Genomic DNA, 7,431 nt, shown 5'->3' with positions numbered 1-7,431 from the left:
CTCCCACAGGAGTAGATATGATACAGATGACCCATATGTGGCTGAGCATTCCAGAAACACTTATGCTCTGTACTTTCAGCACTTGTGAAGTTCCATCCACTGCACAAGGAAATTTACCTGAGGTAGTCTGAGAGCTGCACTGATCTGTGAGTAGAGAGATGCTTTTAGCACAATAATAGTAGGCCTCATGGGGCCTACCAGTTCCCCAGCAATGGGTCCTTGGCCAAGCTTACAGTACCAGGTTGTATTTCCTCCTGTGGAGCAAGTCTTGAATCCCATCAGAAAGCAGTTGGTTACCCCATGACACTCATGCCACTATTGCATCCGCAGACACACCTTTCCACATCAGTCATTAGCTCACGGGGTCATATTTTGCTTCTTGGTGCAGGCAATAGATACTGTGGGGACTTCTGTTTCCTGCCTTTCCTTTTACTAAAAGTGTAGACTAAATCCTGCGAAACTGCCATTTCTGGGTGTCATAATGGTCAAGTGTCAACAACTTCCAGAATCTTGCTCTAGTAATTTAGAGATAGTTGTTGAGTCCCTACCTGTGAAGTCACGTAGGCCCTGATCTGTGAATGAACATAGCTCCTTTTCTAAACCAGGAACATGCTTGGCTGAGCCAGTTTTAGCCTAGGGCCAGAGCCTTGGGAGCTTTCCCCGGAGGCCCTGATATATGGAAAAGAAACACAGTTCCCTCTCTAAAATCAGCAATGTGCTTGGCAGAGCCAATAATGTCCTAGGACCAGGCCTTGAGGGAGCTGCAGCTTTGGATCCTGAGAACCCAACTCATTCCACCTTAAGTTATGGTTATCAGTCCCAAAGCTGGTGTGTGCTTGATTTGTGCAGCTCTTGAGATGCCCTGTATTCCCTTTGTATAACATTTCTTGGTTAGCTTCCTGCTGACTTCATCCCATTGTCTGATGGCTTTATGTTGACTTTGTCTCCTTTTTTCCCCACAAACTGTATATAAATTCTTTACTTAATAAACCTGTTGTGCATGAGCCATTGTGCACTTGTACAAGACCTCCGGATCCCAAACTTTCCTGCCTTCTTTATCTTCTCCTCTGGTCGTCATCCCCCAGGTCAGGTAGCCATGCGGTACCTCACCAGTCATTCTTCCACAGCCTGAGATTAGCTGGATGCTCCATCGTCAGCTGAACCTGGGGTGGTCAAGCCACGGAAGGGACTCAGGTCCTAGGAGAAGTTCTGGTAGCCACCTGTAGCCCATGGGGTTGAACTTGGCAGCTGCCTCTCCATGGAAACTCCAACAGAGTTTGAGGAAGTACCTGGGAAGTGGTAGAACTCACAGCTTTGTAAGTCACTTTGAGCAACAGCTACCATTTATTTCCGTTCACCCTTCCAGCTAATTCTGGAGTTCTGGGAGAGTGTTATGACAACTTGTATTTCTTGGACTTGGCCTGTTAGATGTGAAGCTGAAAGAACAATGTGCCATCACTGCCTGTTATCTATTACAGGTGGAAGTTGAAACGGTGCAGGTTCTTCACACCTGTCATTTGGCTTCACTGGACAGCCTTGTAGAACCTCCTAGCTGAAAGAATGCTGAGGAACATTCACACCTTTCTGTGGATCTCCTTTTTTCTCTCTAGCCCATGTCTCTCCCGGCTTCCATTCTCACAAAGTGAACTGCGGCATATGATCAAGCTCAGCCATGGAAAGTGTCAGCTGCTATTGGGGGGAAACTGTTTCCTTACTTTAGAGCAGATTTTGCAGGATCCACAAAACCTTGGCAGTCTTGTCTTCCGGTTGTATTTGACATGTATTTGAAACCACTATGTTAGTTTTTCATCATGATTAAAAGAAATAATTTGAAGAACAATTTGTTTTGTTTTACTTGGGACTGCAGGCTAACTGTACCATGTGTAGCCTCTTCTGCCACAGGGGAAATGGCAGCCCTTCTACTGTGAATCTCCAACCTAACATTCCCCAGGTATCCCGACTTTGGAAGAATAGCAGACATCATTCTCCCTTCCCTAAGGAAGTTTGTAGACCTCAGATTGCTAGTCTCTGGGATTTCAACAGGCCACCCATATAATGGGTGCCTTTCAAGTAGATGTGCTTCTCCTTAGAGTCTCCTTGGAGTCCTGCCTGCTAATATAAGACTCCATCTCCTCCTGCTTCCCACCAGAGAACTAGGGACAGCTGAATCTCTACATGAAGTCACCCCCTTCTGAGATTTATAAATATGGAACCTCCTATTTATTATAAATAAATAGAAATTAAATTAGAAATCTAGGCTCAGGAGAAAGAAAGAGAAGAATAGGAGAAGAAGAATGAGGGACATGCCAAGGGCAAAAAGTCAGGCAGATACCAGACAGACAGGCAAACAGTATAGCAGTGAAAGTAAGATATACAGAAATAAGAAAGGTAATAAGCCCCAAGGCAAAAGGTAGATAAAGAGAAACGGGTTAATTTAAGTTAAAAGAGCTAGCCAGAAAGCTAGGCCATGCATTCAAAATTAATGCTAAGTCTCAGTGTCATGGTTTATGGGCTGCTTGGTGTCGAAACAGAAAAGATGTGGTACAGTGATATATGTCAAGGATCTCCTGCTAATAAAACCATTTATAGTCATTTTTAAGTAATGAAGAGTTATAGAAGAAGTGGATCTTTTTTTTTAAGGCACGTAGCTGTCCCAGAACTCACTATGTAGACCAGGCTAACTTCAAACTCACAGAGATCCTCCTGCCTCTGCCTCCCAAGTACCAGGATTAAAGGTGAGTACCATAATGCCCAGCAAAGAAGTGTGTCTTAAATCAACCCTACCTGGAGTCGATTCTTGAATTTTCCTTTTTTTCTATCCTACAAGTGAAGTCCAAGCACCTGGAAAGTAATAATCAGGTCCTTTTGTTAGAAGTTTCATTGCTGGAAAATATTAGTGGACACCATTTCCTCATAAAGCTTTCCAAAATCACAGCCATCAGCTGGGTTTGGTGACATGCTCCTTTAATCCCAGGACTTGGGAAGTTTTAGGCCAGCCTGGTCTACATATCAGGTTCTAGGACAGCCAGAGTTGCACAGTGAGACAATGTCTAAAAACAAACGAACAAGAAACCAAACCCCTCAACCATCAAAAACAAATACTGCTATAGACCACTAGCAGACAACAGTTAAAAAGTTTTACAAGAACACAGCCAACAAAATCAAATCTTAAAAGAAAACTAGTTTGCAAATTCAGTATTAATTTACAAACATGTTTCTTTCTAAGATTTATTTTTATTTTAGTATGTATGTGGCAGAGGGTGTCTGATCCCTTGGAGTTGCAAGTGATTGTGAGCCACCCAATGAAGGAGCTAAGTATTGAACCCAGGTCCTCTAGAACAGCAGCCCTCACTCTTAACCACTAGCTGTCACAGTGTCGAAGACAGGAGCAACACCAAGAAAATATGGCTGGGCCATATTTTCAGTCTCCCATAGAAGGAGAATGAAAATGACAGACTGAAGGCAGAGCAGTCTCTCTATACCAAGTGAGCAAGTGATTAAAGATAGAATTTGGCAGTTCTCTTTATGGTCATGGAAAGGTACATGTTATGAATTTATGGTCAGTTGATGTGGGATTGTCCTCTTATGCCGTGGTTACCATTAATGAATAAAGAAACTGCTTTGGACCTATAGCAGGTAGAACTTAGGTAGGCGGGAAAGACAGAACTGAATGCTGAGAGAAAGGACAGAGTCAGAGAGAAACCATGGAGCCGCCACCAGAGACAGATGTGCTGAAATTTTGCTGGTATGCCACAACCTCGTAGTGATGCACAGATTGATGGAGATGGGTTAAATTAAGATGTAAGAGTTAGTCAATAAGAAGTTAGAGCTAATGGGCCAAGCAATGATTTAAATAATACAGTTTCTGTGTGATTATTTTGGGTCTAAGCTAGCTGGGCAGCCTGAAACCAACAAGCAGCCCCCTCCAACAAATTGGCATGACAATATGGTAGACTAAATCCACATAAAACCTGAGAAAGCTTAAAAAGGAATCCTAGACACAAAAGAACAGAGTTAAGCATGATTTGGTAGCAGCATTTTCTTGGGTGGGCTCTGTTTGCTAGAAGCAAGCAGAGGCATGGCTCCTTTAAGAGAAGTCTTACTGATTCAGTGGTAGCAACCATGTGGCTTCAAAATGGCAGCTTCCCAGCCATAGGCCATGCTGCTAGCATGAACTCTGGCTCTTTCAGGAAACTGAGAATTTGGATGGGGTTTGTGAGAAGCATGCTGTGGCTTGTTTGATGGCAGCATGGACTGGCTGTGTGCGTGCCTCTCAGAGGCTCCGCCATGCTGGACTGGGCATGGTAGGCAGGAAGTGCTGTATATACCATAGTAATGGTGCAACTTAAGTTTTAAGAAATGCTTAACATTTTAAAAAGCGCTCCTGGACAGTAAAGAATTACAGATATGCAATAAAGACAAATCCAGATGAGTCATACTGTTGGATAAGTGTACATAGGCTTGGAAGAGAGAAGAAAAAGAGTATAGAGAGTCATAAAATAAAGTTAATGCTTTAAAAAAGGGTAAAGTCTTTAAAGAGACAGAGTACAAATAGTTATAGATTAAAAGGAGTAAAGAAAAGTAAGCCATGTAAAAGTGGAAAATTCACAAAGTCTGGATTATGTTTATTATTGTGCTATCTTTTAATCTTTTGACTGTGAATAACCTAAGTACCAAGAGACATTTCATTGTGTGGGCTGCTAAACTAAACCGGCATGTATATTATAAAGATATCATGACTTCCAAACTTGGGTCTAAGGCTGTGTTGCTTTGGAAAAGAGATTCTTCTTTTGTTTCCACAGAGTATGAGAACCTGTGAATTGCTTCCAGAGTGGTGTGGTTTAATGGAACAAGACTCTGCCAAAGGTCACCGTGAACAACCCCAAAAATTACTATGCCCAACAATGAGCAGGTAGCAGTATGGAGAAGACTATCCCCATATTCCCAAATATTGTTTGTAAATGTTTGTTTACATTTAAAGGGGGCTATGATATAGATATAAATAATTTGCATTGGTATGGATCTTGGTCAATTTTGTTATATGTATATGTATTTCTGATCTTGATTAAGGTATTGTGTTTGTATAACTCTTTTAAAAATGTAATGTATAATTAAGAAATATAAGTTAATAGATACTCATCTATAATAGTCAAGCTTGTGATCATGTTAGTTAGATTTTCTAGATGGACAGAGATGTGTTTCAGATGGGTAGGCATATTTCAAACCTTTCAAAGACTACAGAATATGACATTTAAAATGTTTAAGAACTTAGGACTTTTCATGAAAGTGAGACACATCAGCTCCTGGCAGCACCAATTACTTCAAGAAAAAGATGGGAATCAAAGCGGCCTCTTATGGAGTTGGTTTGAGCAAAAAACTGCTCTTGCCTGGACTGCTTGACTGGACATGCAGGACCCACAGAGAAATGACTGCTGAACTTGCTTAAAGGTGAGATTGTCCTTCAGAGTTCCCACTTCATAAAAGACTCACTAGACATTCTGCAGGATAAAAAAAGAAAGTGACTGGCAAGCTGTCAGTATAGGTGGAATTGTCCTTAAAATTACCTGCTTTATGAAAAGTTTGCTGGATACTATGGGCCTGTAGGCTGAAGATGAATGTCCCAGTGGTATAGAAGAACTTTGGGTGACTGTCCAGGCACCAAGATGTCTCTGTCAATTCTAGAGATTTGGAAGTTGCTTGCAATGCACTTTCTGTTTAGTTAGGTAATATCATATCCTTCTGGAGTCTTTGATGGAGCTGAAGAATTTATAGTTATAGTTTTCCTTAGTTATGATAAAAAGATAAAGTAGATATATTGTAACTATAATTCTTGCTTGATAACTGTTTTTATTAAATGTAATTTTCCTATGTTAAAGTTAAAACCTCCCTTTTTCATTTAAACAGAAAAGGGGAGGTATGTGGGATTTCCCTCTGTATGTTGTGATTACCATTAATGAATAAAGAAACTGCTTTGTAGCAGGGCAGAACTTAGATAGGTGAGGAAGATAGAACTGAATGCTGGGAGAAAGAAGGGCAGAGTCAGAGAGAAACCATGGAGCCACCACCAGAGACAGATGTGCTGAAACTTTGCTGGTATGCCACAACCTCGTGGTGATGCACAGATTGATAGAGATGGGTTAAATTAAGATGTAAGGGTTAGCCAGTAAGATAGAGAGAGCTAATGGGCCAAGCAATGATTTAAATAATATAGTTTCTGTGTGACTGTTTTGGGTCTAAGCTGGGCAGCCTGGAACCAACAAGCAGCCCCACACACACACAGTCAGTCAGTTAACATCCACAAAACATCTTATGGTCAGTTCATTCTTGAAACAATGGAAACAATTTACAATGTGTAATATGCAAGATTACATAAGAAGAGATCTGAGGCCAAGGCTCATCCAGGAGGGTGTTTTCTGCCCTGCCTTCCATATTAAGGTTCTCCACCAACACAGCAAGTCAGATCAAGCCAAACTGAAAAAGTTTAACAACAGGTATGTTGAGCAAAGCCACTCCCAAGCAGGATCTCTGGTCCCAGAGATCCAAGCCAGAGAAGGTGTATGTTCAAGCCAGGGTAGAAAAGTTTTATAGATTGTAGGCATGGGATGATGGTGCGTCCACCACAAGCTGGGTTTGTGCCCAAGTATGGTCAAAAGTTGAGCACTTAGGTGGGGACTTGGGCAGCTAAAAACTTCAGAGAAGATGCTGCAATGGTCACCAAGGATATGGAACTGGGCTTTTTGGTGCCTTCCCTTTGTTCAGAGACTCTCTGGGAGGGTGAGGTTTGGGGAGAGAGAGGGAGAGAGAGAGAGAGAGAGAGAGAGAGAGAGAGAGAAATGGGGCTTCCAGTAGGGGCAAGCCTGGTGCCAATCAAACAGGTATAAAGAAAGAATTGTAGAAAAGGAAATATGAGGTGTAACACCCAATTCTGTGTTACCCTCTGGGTACAATACGTACACCAATGTACCTTACGTGAGCCAGGCAAGGGTCTGGAGATTGAAAGAACACACAAGAGACCTGGGTCATTTGAAAGGAGATCAACTGAAAGCCGTTTATTCAACCTTGAGGAAATCCTTATTAGCCTAGCTGCTGCACAAGGAATTCCCCCCAGGCATGTGGCCACACCCAAGATGGAGTAAACAATATCCTACAGCTAATCACCAGGCAGGGCAGAGAGAGCACTGAAACAAACCGAATGTTTTAGCAGGCTGACCAGAAACTGTCTGTCCTTAAGATGGACCCCAGGAGCAGGGGTAGACCCGGGCCCTACAATGAGGTGTTTTCTTCAGTACTGGCCTCCAACTTAAGGAGTAAATTGGCTTCAAGGAGAAATGGAAGCATTAGGCTGCCATTGTTTGGGTGAGCCAAAAGTAGAAGGCCACCCCTATTAGATCAGTAATACAGAGTCCCTTCTGAGACTCCAAAGTCTGGAAC

The sequence above is a fragment of the Myodes glareolus genome, chromosome 17, assembly GCF_982192425.1.
Source record: "Myodes glareolus chromosome 17, mMyoGla1.1, whole genome shotgun sequence".
NCBI lineage: Eukaryota > Metazoa > Chordata > Mammalia > Rodentia > Cricetidae > Myodes > Myodes glareolus.
Note: the sequence above shows the minus strand (reverse complement) of the source record.